The sequence below is a fragment of the Gigantopelta aegis genome, chromosome 10, assembly GCF_016097555.1.
Source record: "Gigantopelta aegis isolate Gae_Host chromosome 10, Gae_host_genome, whole genome shotgun sequence".
NCBI classification, from domain to species: Eukaryota; Metazoa; Mollusca; class Gastropoda; order Neomphalida; family Peltospiridae; genus Gigantopelta; species Gigantopelta aegis.
Window position 1 is genome coordinate 63476589 of NC_054708.1, and position 23242 is coordinate 63499830.

Below are 23242 nucleotides of genomic sequence, written 5' to 3' on the forward strand. Positions count from 1 at the left end.
CTTAACGATATGTCTGATGCCACATAACAGCAATTAAAATGTGTTGAGTGTCATTATATAAAACATTCCTTCCTTCATTCAAGAAGCATAAAACACTGAACATAGAAAAAATAAGATACTATTTCTCTAATATGCTTTTATTTCTTTTTTTTCTATTTTTTTTCAGTATTGGCACAATTTTTTTTCATATTTTTTTATTTTACTGGCTTTAATATCAAGTGTTTTGGTTTTCTTTATATGCTTATAAATAGACAGTGCTTCTAAATTATGATAGCCCCACTCCCATGGCTAGTGATATTCAGTGTTGGGCTAGTAAATAACTGCTATTGCCATGCCCGATGGCTAGTGAAAATAAAAAGCGAGTCAAATGCTGCAGTTAAAAGTCTGTTTTGTAAATATGAATATTCTGCTCCCCCTCCCACCACCACCCAATGTTAGTGTTTTTAAGTTCTGTTAGTGTTTTAAGGTCTATCTGCCTTTTTAGGTGACATATCCGATTATTACTATTAATGAGTAAAAATTATATTAACTTAAAGTAAAGTAGGGCTAGTGAATTTCTAATTGTGGCTAGTAAATGTTTTAAATCACTGATCCCATGGCTAGTGGATTTTATACAAATTCGAGAAGCCCTGAATAGATATTTCAACTTTTAAAAAGTACTTTAGGTATATTTCTCTTTTGCTCAAATCTTTTTCTGTCATTGGCAGATTTACGAACTAAGACCAGGTTAAGGAGACAAGTCTGTTTGAAGCTAATGCTTTCAGCACATTTTTTTTCTCTCGGCTGCTCCTGATGCTATCTAGTAAGACCATCTTCACATGTTTTTCACATCATCATTAATATCTAATCTGTCATGTCACTGACCTGTAACATATCCTGCATCTTGATTTTAAAAAGTCATAAATTTAAAAAAAGAAGATTTTTTTGGGGTAAAAATATATGTTCCGTGAAACATTTGAGGTTTGTAAGGTAAGTCAGGTATGCCTAGATGTGTATTTGATGCACCTGGTGACTTACTTAATAAGTTAGTTATGTTGATAAGCATTAATATTAATAGCTGTTCCAGAAATAAAGCAATGATGGTCATAGACCAGCCTCAGTGGTGCAGTGGTTAAGCCATCGAACTACAGGCTGGTAGGTACAGGGTTCGCAGCCCGGTACCGTCTCCAACCCAGAGCGAGTTTTTAAGGGCTCAATGGGTAGGTGTAAGGCCACTACACCCTCTTCTCTCTCACTAACCACTAACCAACTAACAACTTACCCACTGTCCTGAATAGACAGCCCAGATAGCTGAAGTGTGTGCCCAGGACAGCTTGCTTGAACCTTAATTGGCATGCAAATAAAATGAAATGAAATAATAGTCATAATTGAATCCAAAGATCATATACCATGAATTATATTTAAAGACATCATCATCATCATCATTATGATAAACATCTGATAACAAAACAATATTTTGAGTGATCTGGCAAAAGGTAACGGATATTTGTTTAATAACACCTCAGCACATGTTAAACTATGGCTATTTGGTGTTTAAAATAGGGTTATTCACAGGCATTTGAAGGTACTGGCAACTGTGAGCCTAGTATGTTATTTAAAATGTTGATAACCTCTTGGGAGTAAGAGGAACACTACTGCCACCAAACAGGCTGCTTCTGTTGAATAAAAAGGAAAGGAATGTTTGTTTAATGATACCACATTTAAAACAATGCAAACTATGGCTCATTGGAAGGAAGGAAATGTTTTATTTAACGATGCACTCAACACATTTTATTTACGGTTATATATGCATCCAACATATGGTTATGGACCACACAGATATTGAGAGAGGAAACCCACTGTCGCCATTTCATGGGCTCCTCTTTGTGATTAGCAGCAAGGGATGTTTTATATGCACCATCCCACAGACAGGATAACACATACCACAGCCTTTGATATACCAGTTGTTGTGCACTGGCTGGAGCGAGAAATAGCCCAATGGGTCCACCTACAGTGATTGATCCCAGACTGACCGTGCATCAAGCGAATACTTTACCACTGGGCTACATCCGCCGCTGGCTCATTGGTGTTCAGGAAATTATTTATTTAATGACACACTCAACACATTTTATTTACGGTTATATAGCGTGGGATCCAGCATTAGAATAATTCAACACTTGGTCTACAGAAAGAGGTAACCCACTGTTACCACTCAAGCTGCAAAGCAGCAAACATTTTTTTAGGTAAAAACCAGGACAGTACTTACCACGTATAGGTGATTGATCCTGTGACTCAAGAGAGTAGATTTCAGATCTATAGCTCAGTCGGTAGAGTGCTCGCCTCAGGTGCCTGGGTTGAAGGATCAAATCCCATCAGTGGCCCCATTTTCTGACTGGGTTTTGTCCCAAACCAACCAATGCCCCACAACTGGAATATCAAAGGTTGTGGTATGTCCTGTCCAGTCTGTGGAAAAGTGCATATAAACGATCCCCTGCTACAAATGTAGCAGGTTTCCTCTGAAGACTATATGTCATAATTATTGAATGTTTGACATCCAATAACCAGTGATTAATTAATCAATGTGCTCCTGTGGTGTCATTAAACAAAATAACCTGGGGTTGGATCTAGGTCAGTGAGTGGGGTGCTTGGGTGGCAGGATCGAAACCTGGGGTAGGATCTAGGTCAGTGATTGGGATGCTTGGGTTGCAGGATCGAAACTCTTCACTGGACCCATTAACTTATTGGGTCTTTTTCTTACTATTTAATACATTCACCTCTACTGATCCAGATGAAAAATATATGCACTCTTTTTACCTGCATATTAATTTTGTTTTAAATTTAAAAATCCATTTTCCCAAAAACACAATTTTTTAATTTTCTAGTAATTTTTTTTTTTTTTATCAAATTATGTTTTTCTATTATTTTTTTTATTATTATTTATTACCAAAAAATTAGTCATAATACGTTGGCCTACACAGCAAATATATATTTTTTCAAAATGTCATACCTTTTGTAAAAAAAATTACATGAACAGTTGCAGGCATAAAATAAAATCCAACAAACAATATAAACCACTTTATATATCTACTGAATTTATTTATTTATTAAATTGTGTAATATATCCAGCGTTGATTACGCTGCAAAATACTATTAACAAGTCTATGACGATGTTTTTTGGCTTCAGTCCAAAACGTCGCGTGCCTTATACACTATAAACAGACAGGTGCTTTATGATTAACGACCTTGACCTTGCGTCCGCGGCGACATGCTTTTTGAGGACAGGTAACAAAAGTAAACTAACATCGTTTAACAGCATTTGTCTCCGAAGATTCGTTATACTGAGGATTACCGGACCTTTCAAATAATTCACTACGGTGAGTTTTGCTCTTAGATTAGTTTTCATAAATTAAGTTATGCTTTTAATTTTGTTCTGAACTACAATCTGATTTTTAAAAAAGCGTCAAATTAAAGGCCCATGTCGATTGTATTTATATTTTTGTCAAAATGGTGACTTTCCACTGTACATATGGCAAGCCATTGATATTGTGAATATAAATGTAGAAAAGTTACTTTGTGTTTGCAACCGTGTTGTTTTGGGTTAAACGTTGGTACATCATATTATTCATACATAAACTCCCAAGGTGAATGGGATATAAAGGCCACCCCAGTTTCATCTTTGTTTATAAAAAGTAAAGTTTGTTTTATTTAACACCACTAGAGCACATTGATTTTTTTATCTTATCATTGGCTATTGGACGTCAAACATATAGTCATTCTGACACTGTTTTTTTTTAGAGGAAACCTGCTGTCTACTCTTTTACGACAGGCAGCAAGGGATCTTTTATTTGCGCATCCCACAGGCTGGATAGCACAAACCATGGCCTTTGTTGAACCAGTTATGGATCACTGGTCGGTGCAAAGTGGTTTACACCTACTCAATGAGCCTTGTGTAGCACTCACTCGGGGTTTGGAATCAGTATCTAGATTAAAAATCCCATGCCTCGACTGGGATCCGAACCCAGTTACCTACCAGCCTAACCACGACACCACCGAGACCGGTATATCTTTGTTTATGAGCACATGTGGCAAAATTTCTGCATCTATCCATCCCCTTGTTTTTTATGAATTCGTTTGTCTATAATGGTTATCATATAAATGCTAATAGAATTGGTTTATAACTGTCTATGAATTAGTTAAGTTGGGTTTTAAAAGAACATTTTGTGTAAAAGTTTTGTAAAACTATAGAAGTATTATACACATTTTTAGTGTCGGTGTATTTTCTTTATTATTTTTTTTATGTCTGTGAAAGGAAAACAATGTTCTTACACCATGTTTTGTGTTCAAAATCAGAACTTGTCAACTTCATGTTGTCGTTTGCCAGACTTGGTGTGTGTTTTAGTTATTTCAGTAAACACCTGTGTTTGTTCAGTCATTGGAGGTTCGTGGACACGTTTGTATTCCAGATAACTGCCACATTTACCTGTTGGTGAACAGAAAGGTATATTGTGTATTCCGCTGGTTTGCACGATAAGCAGAAAGGGTATTTACTTGCTAAATGTTTTGAAAACAACGAAGCAGGATCTGTATTGTGTGAGTCTGGTGTGTTGATTCTGATAAGTTTAGGTAATGGATTCCTACCCTACATGCTAAGTGGGTGTGACGTACACAATGTTTTCTTCCTCATCCCACATGTGGGTGTTTCGGTTTACACACATTCATGTTACAGAAGTGATGGTAATCCTACATGGGACATTCGTTATTTCATGCCTGTAGGCCTACACCTTTGTCAGATTTTCATACGCCAATATATCAGGTAATTTTATTTAGGACATACTGGTACCACATTTGATACACTGGTCATGGAGTACTATCTGGTTGAAACAAATCCATACACAACTAAACTGCATTCTGATAAACTTAAACAACTCTACATAATGATAATCATATGGATATCTGCATATATACATTTGCATACTTCAAGAAAGCAGTGTTTTTTGTGGTTACACCCTAAAGTCATTTACCAACCATCTTTTACCTTTGATACCCAATAGCGGTGTATTTTTCATGCTTGAGTGTCATTAAAAATTAATTAATTAATTTACCAATCATCTTTAAAGATCAGGATTTTATCATCCATGTCGCTTAACTTCGGTTCTTACCATGTTCCAAGCTAAGAATAAATATTTATACATATAGAAACAGAGAATTAATTGTTTTACTTTTTCTGGGGTCAAATAAAATTTAAAAAATTAAAACCAGACAAGAATTGTGGCTGAAATAAAAGTTAATAATTAAAATTTGTGTCTTACTATAAAAAAAAAAGTCTTCTTTAAAAAAATATATATATATATCTCAAGGACAAAGAATTTTATACTTCTTCAAGTAAAATTTCACAGATAAACTCAGACAAGAATTGTGGCAGAAATAGAAGTAAAAAATAAAAATATTTGTCTGAGTATAAAAACAATGTATTGAAAAATAGGAATCTTGAAATTAGCTTGTTCTTCCCAAATTCCTGTATATATGGATTCACTTCAAAATAATTAATGTTATATAAAGCCAAAGTTTTGTGAACAATGGCCTAAGGGATTGTTTTATTAAATACCCTAGTTTTGCTTTATTTGAAGTACACGTACTTAGGAGTGAATGGAATGCTGAGTGGCTTACATCATACTGCATGTATGGTTGGCGAGTCAAATATGTGACAGATGGATGTACATTTATATTATAGTTTCAGTGTGTCACTTGCATTCATATATAAAAAGAATACTCCTTGTAAATTTTTTTAGTTTTATGCAAGAGTTGATAGAACTTTGTAAAGCTTATACATAATATGGCAAATATCTCATAGCATATCACGTTAAATTAATTAATGTTGTTTCTGCTTTATGATCTTTATCACCTGTCTCACATGTTGCTAATAAATTACAGGTGAAAAATATACTTGTTCCAAAAAAAAAACTTAATGATTCAAAAGTAGTTTTTTTTATGCACATTCACCATTCACGTGACTATCACAGGATCTACACGAAATATAACACACAAATGAAACTAGTTATCAGTTTTTGTGAGATAAAAAATGTATGGGCTTGGTCATGTACTTAAAGAATGCAAACCATCGAGACATTCTAAAGATTGCAGTATTCATAACACATAAGATACCATTTAACAAAAGCAAAGCAAAAGTGATACAGTGAAACCAGTCTAAACCCGATCATACCGGGGACCTAATAGTTATCCAGTTTAAACAGGATCCAGTGTTTAAAGAGGCACATATTAGCATCTAGAAATCTGGAACCTGGTTTTGCCTGTAGGATTCCGGTTTGTTCAGGGTCCGGTTTAAACATGTTTCACTGTATATAGAAATAATAGAAGGTAATATGTACATGCCCATGGGGGGATTTTGAAATATAAGGTTCTGTGATTTTGCAAGTAAAGTGATGGGAAATGATGTTTTTGTGTTGACTTCTACAGGTCCTCTGATTTCACGGCAACAGTCCTTTTTGATGCCGTGTCGATAATATCACACAACCAAAACATTTTTTCCCATGATTATTATATCGAGCTCGATTATTCAACGAAAATAATATATATATATATATATATATATATAGTTACATGTATTTTTAAAAAACACTTTCTGATAGGTTCCCATGATCACAAGACACGGAACCAAAAAAGTGTTTCCCATGAAAGTTGAAATCCTATGTCTTGCTATATGTAGGTTCATCTTTGACCCCTGTATGTGTGTGCAATTAGAGGCTATTTGGTATTTGTGTGTAGTTTTGTGGTGGTGGATGTACAGAATGTCTTAGACCTTAAAGTGGAACAAATGTACTTGATTATGATAATTTTAAGGTTAGTTCAAACCCTGCGAACGCCCCTACTCTCTGGTTATGATAAATGTATGGTTAGGATTTGTTTTCTTGAAGTAAAGAATTTAATACTATATTAGATATATATGAGATTGTTGATGTGTTCTTAAACAAATTTGTTTTAAATTTCCCATTGTTGTCAGGGCTTGAACTTAACGACGACACCAACAGTAATTGTTATCATTGTCATATATGAATTGCCTTCTATCAGAGGCATTAGTGATGGTGCTGTGAGATAAAAAATTTTTTACTGCTGTTGGTAAAGCTCCTCAATGGTAACCCCAAAATGTATACAAAATGTTTTATACCTTTGAAATAGATTTCATACAGCAAAATAACCTTTCAGTCATGTTTATTTGCTACAAAAGTCACTGTTTAAATAAACAAACTACCATATGGAGGCTAAAAAATTGACGTTTTACATGGGTGGCAAATTACGAAGTCTTGCAAATTACGAAGTCTGAGCCATGTGTTTGGTTGTTGGTATGTCCCTACAGTAATTGTACCAATATATTCCAGCTGTCAGTTAAGTTAATGTTTTGTGTGGTGCAGCAGGTCAGTCGTGTCACCAGTCCTATCACCATGGTATGACAACAATTCCTGACTTTGTTGTTATTACATTACATGGGGAAAAGCAAGTGAATATGGGATGGGTTTGGGGCAGACTGATAGTGATACACTGTTGACAGGCCCAGTGAAACTAAAGCCAGGACATGGAAGTACCCAAGATCCTAGTTGGGGGAGGGGGAATGCAGCTTGCAACTCTGTTTTAAAGTTTTGAGAATGGAACATTTTCGTTAAATTATTTATATTAAATTTTAAAAATGTCAGAAACCCTGTTATTTTAAAAATGTCAGAAACCCAGTTATTTTCCAGTGTTCGAGATTAACGGTATCCCGATATCCCGGGGATACCAGAATTTAATTTTGGATACCAGACTTCAAGAACCCAGTATCCTACCGGGATGCCATATAATACTAAATTCTCAGGTGGGATACCAGATTTTGAAATGTTAATATCCAATTGGGATACTGGCCAAAGAATTTAATCTCAAACACTGTTTTCTAGCAAGCGATCAATCTTATCATGAAATTAATTTGCCAAATTAAAATAAGTATGGTTTTTAAAGTTGGTTTTAAAAGTAGCAGATTGCGAATGTAGTGAGTGCCAAAAAGCATAACAACAATTTATTTTCTGATTAGCAATAAAGCATCTTTTATATGCAGTTTCCCAATGGGCCCACTGGCAGAGATTAATCCTAGACTAACCAAATATAAGGCGAGTGCTTAACCACTGAGCGATGTCCTGCCCCATAGTACCTAGACCTAAAAGTACCTAAAATTATAAAATTTATGAATTTACAATATTGATGTCTACATGGAAATAATGATTAATAGTAGGGTCTCCACGAGTACTCGGGTCCTGGCTGAGTCTAGCAAGACTAGAGTCGTTCAAAGGACTCGATTACCTGTGCAAGGAAGAGCACTCATTTAATTCTATTATTTATGTCATTTTGCCATATAATGCTTGACACCGGTTACATTATAGAGCTATGAAACTGAGTAAAACAAAAGTCGAATGTATGGAATGCATTACAATGGCATGATTTGGATCCATGTTCAGTGCTGGAATTAAGATGAAATAGAATGCTAGTTTACTTTATTCCTTATATTAGTCTCATTATCAGCTGGTGTAAATGGCCGGTACTCTGGTCCGGGTCGAGTTTGACCTTCGAATAATTGAGTCCAATATGCTGGACTCGTGGAGGCCCAAATTAATAGTACTAGTATACATTTATCTATTATGATGTGTGTACATTAGGGGGAAAATGTAATAGCCTTTTTATACAAGTCTTGTGTTACATAATTTGCATATGTTAGTGTTGACTCAGGTGTGGAAGGTTGAAAAGGTAATATTTCTACATGCATGGGGCAAAAGGTTGTGGGAACATGTCGGAATCACTGTAAATGGTAAAATTTGTTTTGTTTATCAACACCACTAGAGCATATTGATTTGTTAATAATTGGATATTAAATATCAAACATTTGGTAATTTTGATATATAGTCGTAGAGGGGAAATATGCTACATTTTTCCATTAGTAGCAAGGGATCTTTTATATGCATCATCCCACAGACAAGATATCACATACCATAGCCAGTCATGGTGCACTGGCTGGAAAGAGAAATAGCCCAATGTGCTCACCGACGGGGATCAATCCTAGACTGACAGTGGGAGGCGGGACGTAGCTCAGTGGTACAGCACTCGCTCAATGCGTGGTCGGTCTGGGATCAATCCCCATCGGTGGGCCCATTGGGCTATTTCTCATCACAGCCAGTGCACCACGACTGGTATATCAAAGGCCGTGGTATGTACTACCCTGTCTGTGGGATGGTGCATATAAAAGATCCCTTGCTGCTAATTGGAAAGAGTAGCCCATGAAGTGGCGACAGCGGGTTTCCCCTCTCAATATCTGTGTGGTCCTTAACCATATGTCTGACACCATATAACCATACTTAAAATATGTTGAGTGCGTCGTTAAATAAAACATTTCTTCTAGACTGACAGCGCATCAAGTGAGTCTATTACCACTGATCTTGTCCTTAACAATTTTAGGTTTTGTTATTTAAAAATTTATAATGTGTTTTGCATTTTTTAACTTTAATTGTTTACTGGCGTGCTCTTTTTAATGTGTTTTGTTTTATCCAATTTTTAAAAATTTACTTTGTTTAAAAAATTTAAAAAAAATTGTTCTTTGGGTTAACTAAGAGGTGCAATGGGTCTTCGCGTCGACCGGGTGCATTTCCTCTACCACGATTTGCTAACTTTTAATTTTGTCTTAAGTATTTAATCTACTAAAGTTATTTTTCTGTAGCCAGGGCTGGGTTAATTACAGTGTTTTTCATCACTTGGAGACCCCAACGCTGGTTTAGTATATTATTTGTTAGGGGAGTGGTGCTGGGTTCCGGCTGGCGCGACGGTTGGGCGGATGGGGGTGGTGGTTTGGGGTGGATGGGGGGAGGAGAATGCCACCAGAAATTAGGGGTTAGACACTTAGGCGTAGGCGTTTTGGATTTAGGGAGAGATAGGATTGTCTGGGGCCTTCCCCCGTCCCTCACTCTCCCTAATCCCCCCCCCCCCCCTCGGCCACGCTGAAGCTAAAAATGGACCCGGTACCTCCCTATAAAGGTAAATTACTGTTAGTATTATATTTTAATATCAACCTCCTGTGACAACCTTCAATCAACAACCTCCAACTTCGTTCCAGATAGGGCTTAGAGTTTGTTGTATTATTTTAATTTAGAACGCCCATTTAAAATGGTGAAAAATTTATTAGTCTAGGAAAATTTTGGATATAATAATAGTTTCTAAATAAATTTTTGGACTACACCTTCGAATTTTTTTTTTTTAAATATAGTTAAATTTGTCCCCCTATATATATTTTTAATTTTTGAATAAAATTCAAAATTATTCCGTTAAATTTTCTGTCCCGGAGTAGACCTCTGGCTATCCAGAACTCGACCCCGGGACAGACATGCTTGAAACCTTCGTGGTATGGAAGCATGTGGATAAATAAATGAATGAATGAACCACTGAGCTACCTCCTGCCCACAAATCACTGTATGTTACTAGTTAGTTAACTACAACTGCTAGTCAAACAATAGGCAGAGTTAATTGTCATTACACAAACGTTTCTAGCTCATTTCCCGTATCTTTACATACATGGTGTGGGATCTTAACTCAGTGGGTAGAGTGCTCATCTGCAGTAGGTTTCCTCGCTAATATTCTAATATTCTAGACTAAGTATCCTTATACTTTGTTATACAGTCCCTGTTGTTAGACCCATTGGGCTATTTGTCATTTCAGCCAGTGCACCATGACTGATATATCCTGTCTGTGGGATGGTGCATATAAAAGATCCCTTGCAATTAAAAAAAATAATATAATTGAAAAATGTAGTGGGTTTCCTCTCTGAGACTATATATCAGAATTTCCAGATGTTCATCCAATAGTCAATAATTAATAAATGAATATGCTCTAGTGGTGTATTTAAGCAAAACAAAACCTTTAAACTCTAATATTCTAATATTGTAGACTGAATATCATTGTACTTTGTTAGACAGCTACTAACTGCTGACTGATCATCATGCTGAGGTGTCATTAAGAAAACATTCCCGTTAAGACTTTCCAGACTGAAATGTTCTGCTTGCCTCAGATTCTTGAGTTTCACGATCTATTTGGGGGAGCTGAGACACGAAGTACCTGAAACACCCTCATAATTGGGGATGTCTGATGACATAAACATTCCCTTAACAGTTGCCCAGATACCTAACATGACTGTCATTCTCTAGAACATCTGGCAGACAAGACAAAAAATGGCAGGTCTGTTCTGGTAACAAGTGAAGAAGAATGAGTTAAAGTCTCATATTCTTTCACAACATGCACCGAGGCCAGTGTTTAAAAAAAAACTGTTTGTCACTTTGTTGAAAACCGAACTGATTCCTGCAAATTCCTCTGACTCACATTCTCTTTTAGACATCGTGGACTATATTTATAAAGCCTATTTTAGACGTAATAAACTACATTTATAAAGCCTGTTTTAGACGTAATGAACTACATTTATAAAGTCTGTTTTAGACATAATGGACTACATTTATAAAGCCTGTTTTAGACATAATGGACTACATCTATAAAACCTGTTTTAGACGTAATGGACTACATTTATAAAGCCTGTTTTAGACGTAATGAACTACATTTATAAAGCCTGTTTTAGACATCGTGGACTACATTTATAAAGCCTGTTTTAGACGTAATGGACTACATTTATAAAGCCTGTTTTAGACATAATGAACTACATTTATAAAGCCTGTTTTAGATGTAATGAACTACATTTATAAAGCCTGTTTTAGACGTAATGAACTACATTTATAAAGCTTGTTTTAGACATAATGAACTACATTTATAAAGCCTGTTTTAGACGTAATGAACTACATTTATAAAGCCTGTTTTAGACGTAATGAACTACATTTATAAAGCCTGTTTTAGACATAATGGACTACATTTATAAAGCCTGTTTTAGACGTAATGAACTACATTTATAAAGCCTGTTTTAGACGTAATGGACTACATTTATAAAGCCTGTTTTAGACGTAATGAACTACATTTATAAAGCCTGTTTTAGACATAATGAACTACATTTATAAAGCCTGTTTTAGACATAATGAACTACATTTATAAAGCCTGTTTTAGACTTAATGGACTACATTTATAAAGCCTGTTTTAGACATAATGAACTACATTTATAAAGCCTGTTTTAGACGTAATGAACTACATTTATAAAGCCTGTTTTAGACATCGTGGACTACATTTATAAAGCCTGTTTTAGACATAATGAACTACATTTATAAAGCCTACATTTATAAAGCCTGTTTTAGACATCGTGGACTACATTTATAAAGCCTGTTTTAGACGTAATGAACTACATTTATAAAGCCTGTTTTAGACGTAATGAACTACATTTATAAAGCCTGTTTTAGACATCGTGGACTACATTTATAAAGCCTGTTTTAGACGTAATGAACTATATTTATAAAGCCTGTTTTAGACATAATGAACTACATTTATAAAGCCTGTTTTAGACATAATGAACTACATTTATAAAGCCTGTTTTAGACATAGTGAACTACATTTATAAAGCCTGTTTTAGACATAATGAACTACATTTATAAAGCCTGTTTTAGACATCGTGGACTACATTTATAAAGCCTGTTTTAGATATAATGAACTACATTTTTAAAGCCTGTTTTAGACATAATGAACTACATTTATAAAGCCTGTTTTAGACATAGTGAACTACATTTATAAAGCCTGTTTTAGACATAGTGAACTACATTTATAAAGCCTGTTTTAGACATAATGAACTACATTTATAAAGCCTGTTTTAGACATAGTGAACTACATTTATAAAGCCTGTTTTAGACATCGTGGACTACATTTATAAAGCCTGTTTTAGACATCGTGGACTACATTTATAAAGCCTGTTTTAGACATAATGAACTACATTTATAAAGCCTGTTTTAGACAAAATGAACTACATTTATAAAGCCTGTTTTAGACATTGTGGACTACATTTATAAAGCCTGTTTTAGACATAATGAACTACATTTATAAAGCCTGTTTTAGACATAATGAACTACATTTATAAAGCCTGTTTTAGACATAATGAACTACATTTATAAAGCCTGTTTTAGACATACAAGCATGTAACTACATAAAGTTATAAATTATCAATGGCGTAGGAAGGTGTCAAAAAGTAGGGATACACTTTTATATTTACACACTTTTACACTATTATAAAGCAAATATAAAGCAAAATATCTGAAAAGTGGAGTGGGCACATGCCCCCTTTCCCCTCCGCTTCCTACGCCAGTGACATTGCTTAAACACTTGCGTTTAAAAACAACAAGGCTTTGTAATTTAGCCCATGGCTTTATTTTTTATATCGGTTTTGTAATAAAAAGTGAAAAAGGACATAAACTTAAGAATTTGTTACATGCAGCAATTTTTAAATGATTTTGTGCCTGCCTACAGCAATTTTAAACTGAAAATTTCCAGTAAATGAATTGTAATAAAATTTGCCAAAATTAGAAGTTTAGAAATTCATCCCTTCAACCAATAGAAGTCATTTTTATCCAACGGCAAACAAAGACCATTAGGTAAGACTCTGACCTATGAAAGTTAATATTACAAAGACAGCAACTGGTGTCATTAAGAATGAGGCCTGGTAAAATAGAAATAATTATAACATTTACAATATGGCTCATTAAATTAATATCAAAATGGATTTGGAGCCCAAGTAGTGAAATAACTTTAGGGACGTAGCCCAGTAATAAAGTGCTCGCTTGATGCGCTGTTGGTTTTGGATCGATCGACATCAGTGGGCTCATTGGGCTATTTCTTGTTTCAGCCAATGCACTGTAACAGCTGTGGTATGTGCTATCCTGTGTAAGGGGTGGTGCATAATAAAGATCCATAGGTACTGTACTAATAGAAAAATGTAGTGGTTTTTCTCTCAAAGACTATGTCAAAATTACCAAATGTTTAAAGTTATTTAATGTTTTGTTATAGGAAACAAATATTGTTTAAAGAATGGCCTAATATCCTACAAAAATCATTGTCTGACACCACTTAATAAATTACCTGTGTATGTGTAGTTATGTTGGCGAAATGTGATATATCAGTATATTTTTGTGTATTGAATTTCATGATGTGTATTCCTTATTTGTTTCTGATTTTTGTTTAGGTAAGCTATGAAATACATATAGCTACAGTGCTCTACGAAGCGAGTAAAATACACACCATGGCGACTAAAAACATTCCCTAGCGTCTAAAAAAACAAAATCACATTCGCTAGTTGGTGACTGTCCAATAATTTTACTTTAATCTGTAAACAAAACTGGACATCGGAAAACACTGTGGACCAGTAGCAATTTATCTTCCATAAAACGTGTTTTCTATCAGTAATTTGTTTGAAAAATAAAAATTTTAGACATGTTAATCGGACTATGAATAACGATTTTCCAGTATTCAAGAGTAAACACGGTGATTTTAAGTGGGAGGTAATACTTTGTTATGATGTTATCTCCCTTAACGTGAATAAGCATTTTGAAATAATTTGGCTCCAGTTCAGTTTTGGATCAAGTCGGTCCTGTCCCATTTAGAGCCAGGTTTTATTTATGTATTAAAATGACATTGTTGAGCCACTGTGTCTTTACTTGTCTGTTTGAAACTAAAACGTTAATTATTTTAAATGTTGACTTGTATATGTGTTATGCTGCGCTCCAATCGTCTCATGCTTATCGTGATAACGGGTCCCTCCACGATAACGATGTCTCCAATCGTGAATGTCATTTTAATCACGTCTGAAGTCATGTTCACCAGTGGAGGATGAAAACATGTTTCTATTTTCATGACTCGACTTTAAACGGCTTTGAGACACAACTATTTACAAAAAAGTATTTATGGATTTACAAGGCAGTATGTGACGAAAATAAATATTATTTAAACCAAAAGTAAGGTAGCTGATTGATAACTACTAGTAACACATTGAAACCTGGTAGATATTATCACAATGCTTTTATTTAACTTTTAATGAGTACTGCAATTTAAATGCAAATTTTAGCAATGCCATTAAAATAGTAATTCGCTTTACGGGTACAGAATTTGATAATGATAGTTAATAGTCTTTCACTGTTTTAGTAGAACCGGACACAAAAACAGTAACTTGTAATTTCTATTTAACAACTAGGAATCACCTCTTCACGAGTTCATTCAAATGCAGTCCTAATAAGAATTACGGCATTAGTAATGTGCCATAAAATGGCAGATGAATCGATTTAATGACAAGTATATATTAGCTGGCAACTAAATATAAGTGGCTGGCGACTAAAATATTATACTTTACTGGCCAGGGAAGAGTAAATTTGAACTTGCTTTGTAGAGCACTGAGCTAAGCCATTCCTTAATAAATATATATAGATTTTTGGCCTAATTCACAAAGCACTCTTAACTTTCTAAAACAACATCACATTGTTTTCGCAAGTATTTTTGCATTGCACTATGATTTGGGAAGTTGTGAAAGTTTAATGACATATATATATATATTTTGGGACTAACATTGACTTAAATAGTTATTTAATTAATTAATTTAAAAGATATGCCAATTAAAACCCCCCACTGATTAATGTTTTGTTGATTATATGGCAGTTTTCAGTAGCTGATTCTACACTTTTTATATTATCCATCAACGTTCCATTAGTGTTGATGTTAATGGTAACACAAACACATTAGGCGATGAGATGGACATAAAAAACATAAGACAGTGAGAGTAAAAAGTTGTTTTATAGTTGCAAATCAAGTTTTGATACCTTTTCATCCAGCATTATATTACAAATTATCTATATATGCTGTTTATAATTACCTTCATTTATCAATCATGTTTACATTGCGAAAAAGAAGTACAAACAGAAAACCCCCCACAACATGATATTCTAAGATTTAGCGGTTGCATGCTTGTCTGTCAAAAAGGAATTTTCTTTGAAGTCTGGAGTCTTAATAAATTCAGCATGAAATCCAACGTGACTGTTGTTAATAACAGGAAATTGAACCTCTTGAGATAAGTTCATACTTGACAGAACTGATGTGCAGGTTTTTTTTTTATTTAGTGCAGTCTCTATCTTTTATGGGGTCTGAGGATAAACCAGAAAAAAATATATTCACAGCAGGAAACTGACTGAAGGATATAATATTTACATTTTGGGTTGACAACTTTTTTACCGCTTTGTTTACTTGGGGTTTTTTTTAATGAGACCCCTAGAGCACATTGATTTATCAATTGGATGTCAAACATTTGGTAATTTGAAATACAGTTTTAGAGAGAAAACCCACTTAATATGTCCATTAATAGATATTTTATATTCACTATCCCACAGACAAGATAGCACATACCACAGCCTTTGTTATACCAGTCATGGTGCACTGGCTAGAATGAGAAATAGCCCAGTGAGCCCACTGACAGGTATTGATCCCAGAATGACCGCGCATCAGGTGAGCACTTGACCACTGGGCTACGTCCTTAATATTTGTAAATGTTTCATCCAGGTCTGTTATAAACAAGTGTGGATGTTGGATGTTCTAATATTCAGAAAGGAAAAAACAAACTTTTTGATCTTAAATTGAACTGTCATATTTTGGATAATATTCTGCATCACTGTTATTGAGTAGCTGGTTACAGAAAGCATGGTTTTATAAGGATGGCCTTAATGGTAGTAAATACATCTCTTTTTTTTCCATATGGTATACAATAAATGGTTACATTGAAACAAATTGTAGCATGTGTTCTTGTTCAGGAAGTAAAATAATTCCCAAATGAGTTCCATAAAAATCCTGTATGTTGTATGTTGCATTACAGTGGCATTAAATGCGACATATATATCAGCTATTCATGTTGCAGTATAATCCTGCCTCCTATATGGTTCCTTCAGTTATTTATTTTAGCTGACAGTTTTGTGTGTGCAGCCAGATTCTTCCTCAGTGCAGCAAAACACCACACAACTGTCAGCTTGATGATTTTGAAAGTCTGTCATGTGAGATTTTGTGAGCACATTAAACCAAGTGTTTCAAGGCTCACTATGTCAAGACAACCACTAAGAAAAATAACCCATCTCGCCCATCGGCACCATTTTCTTTTCAGTCAAGACATCTGCCTTATTTTTCTTCTTTCTTCTTGTTCAGTCAAATTTGTGAAAATTGTCTCATACAGATATTCCGATCTGAGTGATAAATTGGGCTTCTTTCAAAAGTATATTATAAAAATGTTACAAAATTTAAATAATGGACAACCCCCTCTAAACATGGCCTATTGATAGTACATTGCTGTAAATCTGTTTCCATCTTATTTTAATGTTGATCAGAATATTCATAGAAATGTTTCTGTTAATGTACAGAAACTCTTGTTTCATATTTGTTTTGGTTTTTGTTTACTAGTTATGTATTTGTCGAAGTACTCGCAATAATTCTAATTTATTACCCATATGGGCAGTGAGATGCGGGTGAATATATTTTTTATCTTTCCCTAGGGAAAGATAGAAGCTATCTAACGTCATGACGTTAGTTTGGTTTCCTCGACTGTCGTCTCTTATTGATGAGATTTTACAAAACATTTAGCTCCACAAGTGTTCAGTTTTTGTTGAAATCGTTTAAGCAATTTGTTCTTATTAACAATCAAACATTCTCTAAACTAATTTCTTTGTAGTTCATTCACTTCCCACTAGAAACATCAGTTCATTACAAATGTGACCTCTCTTGCTTCTGTGTACCTAAAGATAGCTTTTGACGTCATTGCTTTTCATTCGTGACGTCATCAGTTTTTTCAGACTTTCACGTCTTGTATATTGTATAGTTTGTGTCATATAAGAAGTTTGAAGTTTGTTTCTAAACTATTTGCACTATGGGTAATAAATACAATAACCCACTCGATACTCGGAATTACGGATTATCTGTGCCTCGTGAAATTAATGTTTCAGTCACTCGCTAATGCTCATGACTGATAACATTAATTTCACTCGGGACAGATAATCCATAATTCCTCGTAACTCGTAAGTTATTGTCTATATAATCATCTAAACTAGTTATGTATGGATTGTATAGTGCCTCTTGTCAAATCACCTCTGTTTACTAGTTATGTATGAGTTAACTTACTTCCAATGATTTGCATATGTCTTTATTTACTATACAATGTAGCTGATATATTTTTTTTTTGTGCTAGGGTGTCGTTCATTTCATTCAACTTATTTTCGTGTCTGTCTGTCCAGGAACGTGGGTTAGTTGTTAGTGATTATGAGTGTCGTTAAACATCTAACAAACTTGAATCACTTGTCTATAGTCACTTTTCTTTACTGTTTGAAAATATGAATATTTCATTTAACATCAAGGACTCCATGCTGACATTTGAACTGCAAAATGCTTTTTTATCCGTTTTTCCACGCTGAATGCCCCACTATATAATTCAGATCATCTGCTCATAAAAGACCATACAATTCCTGGTTGAGAGTTAAGCGGTAGCTATAGGTTACATTTTAAATGATGAAATTTGCATTTCTTATAACTGAACCGTCACGAGTTTGGATCTGCTTTGAAATATGATTCAGTAATATAAAATAACATATGCTAAAAGATTTAAGTCTTTGACAGAATTAATTTTTTTTTTAGCAAAATAATCTCAGAGAAGCCCACCCAAGGTGTCCTAGGATGTAGAATTGACCCCAGCCTGAGGTGTCCTAGGATGTAGGATTGACCCCAGCCTGAGGTGTCCCAGGATGTAAAATTGACCCCAGCCTGAGGTGTCCCAGGATGTAGGATTTATCCCAGCCCGAGGTGTCCCCGGATGTAAGATTTATCCCAGCCCAAGGTGTCCCAGGATGTAGGATTTATCCCAGCCCGAGGTGTCCCATGATGTAGGACTGATGCCAGCCCAAGGTGTCCTAGGATGTAGGATTTATCCCAGCCCAAGGTGTCCCAGGATGTAGGGTTTATCCCAGCCCAAGGTGTCCCAGGATGTAGGATTTATCCCAGCCTGAGGTTTGCCAGGATGTAGGATTGATCCTAGCCCGAGGTGTCCCAGGATATAGGATTGATCTTAACCTGAGGTGTCCCAGGATGTAGGATTGATCCCAGCCTGAGGTGTCCCAGGATGTAGGATTTATCCCAACCTGAGGTATCCCCGGATGTAGGATTTATCCCAGCCTGATATGTCCTAGGATATAGAATTGACCCCAGCCAGAGGTGTCCCAGGATGTAAAATTGATCCCAGCCCGAGGTGTCCCAGGATGTTGGATTTATCCCAGCCTGAGGTGTCCCAGTATATAGGATTTATCCCAACCTGAGGAGTTCCAGGATATAGGATTTATCCCAGCCTGAGGTGTCCCAGTATGTAGGATTTATCCCAGCCTGAGGTGCGGATGTAGGATTGACCCCAGCCTGAGGTGTCCCCGGATGTAGGATTTATCCCAGCCTGAGGTGTCCCAGTGTGTAGGATTTATCCCAGCCTGAGGAGTTCCAGGATATAGGATTTATCCCAGCTTGAGGAGTCCCAGGATGTAGGATTTATCCCAGCCTGAGGAGTGCCAGGATGTAGGATTGATCCCAATCCGAGGTGTCCCAGGATGTAGGATTGATCCCAACCCGCGAAGTCCCAGGATATAGGATTGATCCCAATCCAAGGTGTTCCAGGATGTAGGACTGGTATGGGTACTTTGTTAATCCAAGAATTTCAAGCACTGAAGGACTGGTTCATCCTGTACAACTGGTAAATCATAGGCTGTGATTATGTACTGTCCTGTTTATGGGAAGTTCATATAGAATACAACTTCCTGCTGTATAGATATGTGGTGCAGCAGTTTCACTTCTAGGAATATTGAACATTAAAATAACCATAATACAATTTGTTTAGGTGTCCTTAAACAGAGTTCCGTTTCCTTATGTTGATTAAACAGAGTTGAACTGTGATGAAATATTACTTCTGTTCATGATCCCAGTGATCAGTTTTACTGGAACTCTGTTTGAAATGGACAAAACATAACTCTTACAGGCAGCTTCTATCATTATACAAGTACACGTTAGACTATTGGCATTTCTGAAATCTCTTTATAGATAGGTGTTTACAAGTGTTACACGGTAAGGAACAGATTTTATGTGCTAATCTCAGCAAGCTGTTACAGGCACACCTGTTGTGGTAACAGATTTTGATCTGCGTCATTATTCATATTACATGGCTTGTATATTCTAGGAGTATATGACATATGTTTAGGGTGTATACAACCAAATCAAACCACACATACGACACTACTATGAGGCTAAGACTCCTACATGCAACATTTAAATCAACATGTACATCATAGATGTAAATACTACCACCCCTCACCGTTAAAATAAGTCAGAAAAAAGGATAATTAATTAAGCTGCTCATTTGAGACATAACGGGTAGCGTCTTTGACTACCCTAATTCAGCACAACATTTATTATCCTAGTTTTAGTAGGACTTGTCACATGTTTAAAGCACTACAGTAGCTGTTTAAAGCACTACAGTAGCTGTTTAAAGCACTACAGTAGCTGTTTAAAGCACTACAGTAGCTGTTTAAAGCACTACAGTAGCTGTTTAAAGCACTACAGTAGCTGTTTAAAGCACTACAGTAGCTGTTTAAAGCACTACAGTAGCTGGTACATTTTAATATGTAGCTCATTTACATGCCCACTACCTACACTGTCCTATATTAGCACATCTGTTAAAGAAACTGATTCATTTAAAAAAACCCCACCTAATATCACAAATTATTAATATTAAGGTATGTGTTTTCATTCCTTTAAAGGCATACTGTCATGGATTTAAGGACCTTATTTCTCTAAAAATTAATAATAAATGAAAATTACATTAATTTTTGGAAACCAAATCTAGCTATCGCATCACCTTAACTCAGTGTTCGAGATTAACGGTATCCTGATATCCCGGGGATACCAGACTTTAATTTTGGATACCAGACTTCAAGAATCCAGTATCCCACCGGGATACCATATAAATACAAAATTCTCAGGTGGGATACCAGATTTTTAAATGTTAGTATCCAACTGGGATACTGCCCAAAATTTTTAATCTTGAACACTGCCTTAACTGAATCATGATGGAGTGAAATCCATGTCAACCCTCTACGCAATTTTAGTTTTTTAATTATGGACCATTGCCATAATTCAATTATTTGTATAAAATATCCTTAATAAGTGGAATATGGTGGTTACGTAAATGGTTGAATAAAGTACATTTAGGGATAGATCCAATATTTTTTTTCAGGTAATACTTTATTAGGCCATTTTATAGGTCAGTGGTCTGTGATAATATGCCTTTAAGGTGCTATACTGTTAACATTTTGAGCGGGATTTATCTCAGTCAGTTGAGTGCATGCCTGAGGTGCTTGCATCACAGGATCAAACCACGTCGTTAGATCCATTCAACTGATTGGTTTTTTGTTTTGTTCCAACCAGTGCACCACAACTGGTCGTAATACGTGCTTTCCTGTCTGTGGGAAAGTATATATAAAAGATTCCATGCTGCTTATGGAAAAATGTGTTGGAATTACCAAATGTTTGACCAAATGATGCTCTAGTGGTGTTGCTAAACAAAACAAACTCAAACTGTTAACATTTTAACACTCAGGTATTTTGTTAAACTTTTTAAAGTGCTACACATTTGAATTTTTCACAAAATAATAAAACTCAACCTGTTTCATAATGCCTTTCCAGCCTGTTAATAAATATTGCCAACTCACATCTGGGAGATCCTGCTGTGTGGCCTGTTAGAAACACTGGATATTACACTGGATATTTTATTGTACAGATACACTGTCTGCTTATCTCTTTAAAAAATTTCACATGCCAACTCTAACCTGATAGTCACTGATTACGTAACCCACAATAGCTGGTTTCTTTTCTAAAGTGTTTCAGAGTTGCTTGTTTATCTATGTGGAAGGTAGCTAAATTAAGATAGCTGATATTTTTTTTAAGTAATTGGTCCAAAGTTGTTTATTTTTCTAATCTGCAGGTAGCTATCTATGCTGAATAAATATTTTACCCAGACCACCTGTCTCCCGCACAGACATATATGTTTTATTGTCCTATATACTGAAATCCCAGTAATAAAGAATATATTTTTGTTCCAAAGACTGCCACCCATGCATGGGATTCTTCTATACAGAGAGTGGACATGGTGTGACATACCGGGTACTGTCACAATATTGGCTGTTTAGTCCCATTTATCAGCATGGATTGTTGAAATGAAGTCAGGTGCCCATGAAGATAGATTCATACCTTTCTATTTAAAAATGTTAGATACCAAAGATATGTGTCATCTGAAGTGCAGGAGAAAATTCCTAAAGTGCTAGTGAGGTTCCCTCTACGTCTTATTGGGGGGATGGGACATAGCCCAGTTATAAAGCACTTACTTAATGCATGATTGGTCTGGGATTTCTCGTTCCAGCCAGTGCACAAACATCTGTGGTATGTGCTACCCTGTCTGTGGAATGGTGCATATAAAAGATCCCTTGCTACTAATAGAAATGTGAAAATTACCAAATGTTTAAGATCCAATATTTGATGATTAATACATCAATATGCTATAGTGGTGTTGTTAAACAAAACACATTTTAACATTACCCTCTTATTTGGGTGCAGCCCATTAGAACAGTGGTATCTGCACATGCATATTGCTAGCAGCATTAAATAGCCGTCTGTATTAAAAAGGTTGCCTGAACCTCTTTTGAATATAGGCACATTAATAAAGTTAAAAGAAAGAAAGAAAAAGGTTGTTGTTTTAATGCTTGGAATTGGCCATCTCTTTTTTTTTAAAATTTGGATGTATTAGAATGACATTATTCCAGACATATTGTTCCCTCAAAATACCAATACTGGTTATCCATCCATCCATCCATCCATCCATCTATCCAATCATCATTCCATCCATCCAACCAATACCCACCCTTCCATCCATCTATCCATCCATCCACCCTTCTATCCATCCATCCATCCATCCATCCATCCACCCATCCATCCATTCATCCACCCAACCAATACCCACCCTTCCATCCATCCATCCTTCTATCCATCCATCCATCCATCCATCCATCCATCCATCCATCCATCCATCCATCCATCCATCCATCCATCCATCCATCCTTTCCATCCATTCATCCATCCATCCATCCATCCATCCATCCATCCATCCATCCATCCATCCATCCATCCATCCATCCATCCTTCTTTCCATCCATTCATCCATCCATCCATC

The 23242-nt window shown here is 35.6% G+C and overlaps 1 protein-coding gene across 1 annotated transcript in view; it reads left to right on the forward strand.

Annotated features, from left to right (window-relative positions):
- The first annotated feature begins 3211 nt into the window (after positions 1-3211).
- Positions 3212-23242, forward strand: part of LOC121382708 (SH2 domain-containing protein 3C-like) — a 67184-nt gene continuing 47153 nt past the window's right edge. The window contains exon 1 of the mRNA XM_041512251.1: positions 3212-3353. The gene's annotated coding sequence lies outside the window, so the exon portion shown is untranslated. The remainder of the gene's footprint in view (positions 3354-23242) is intronic.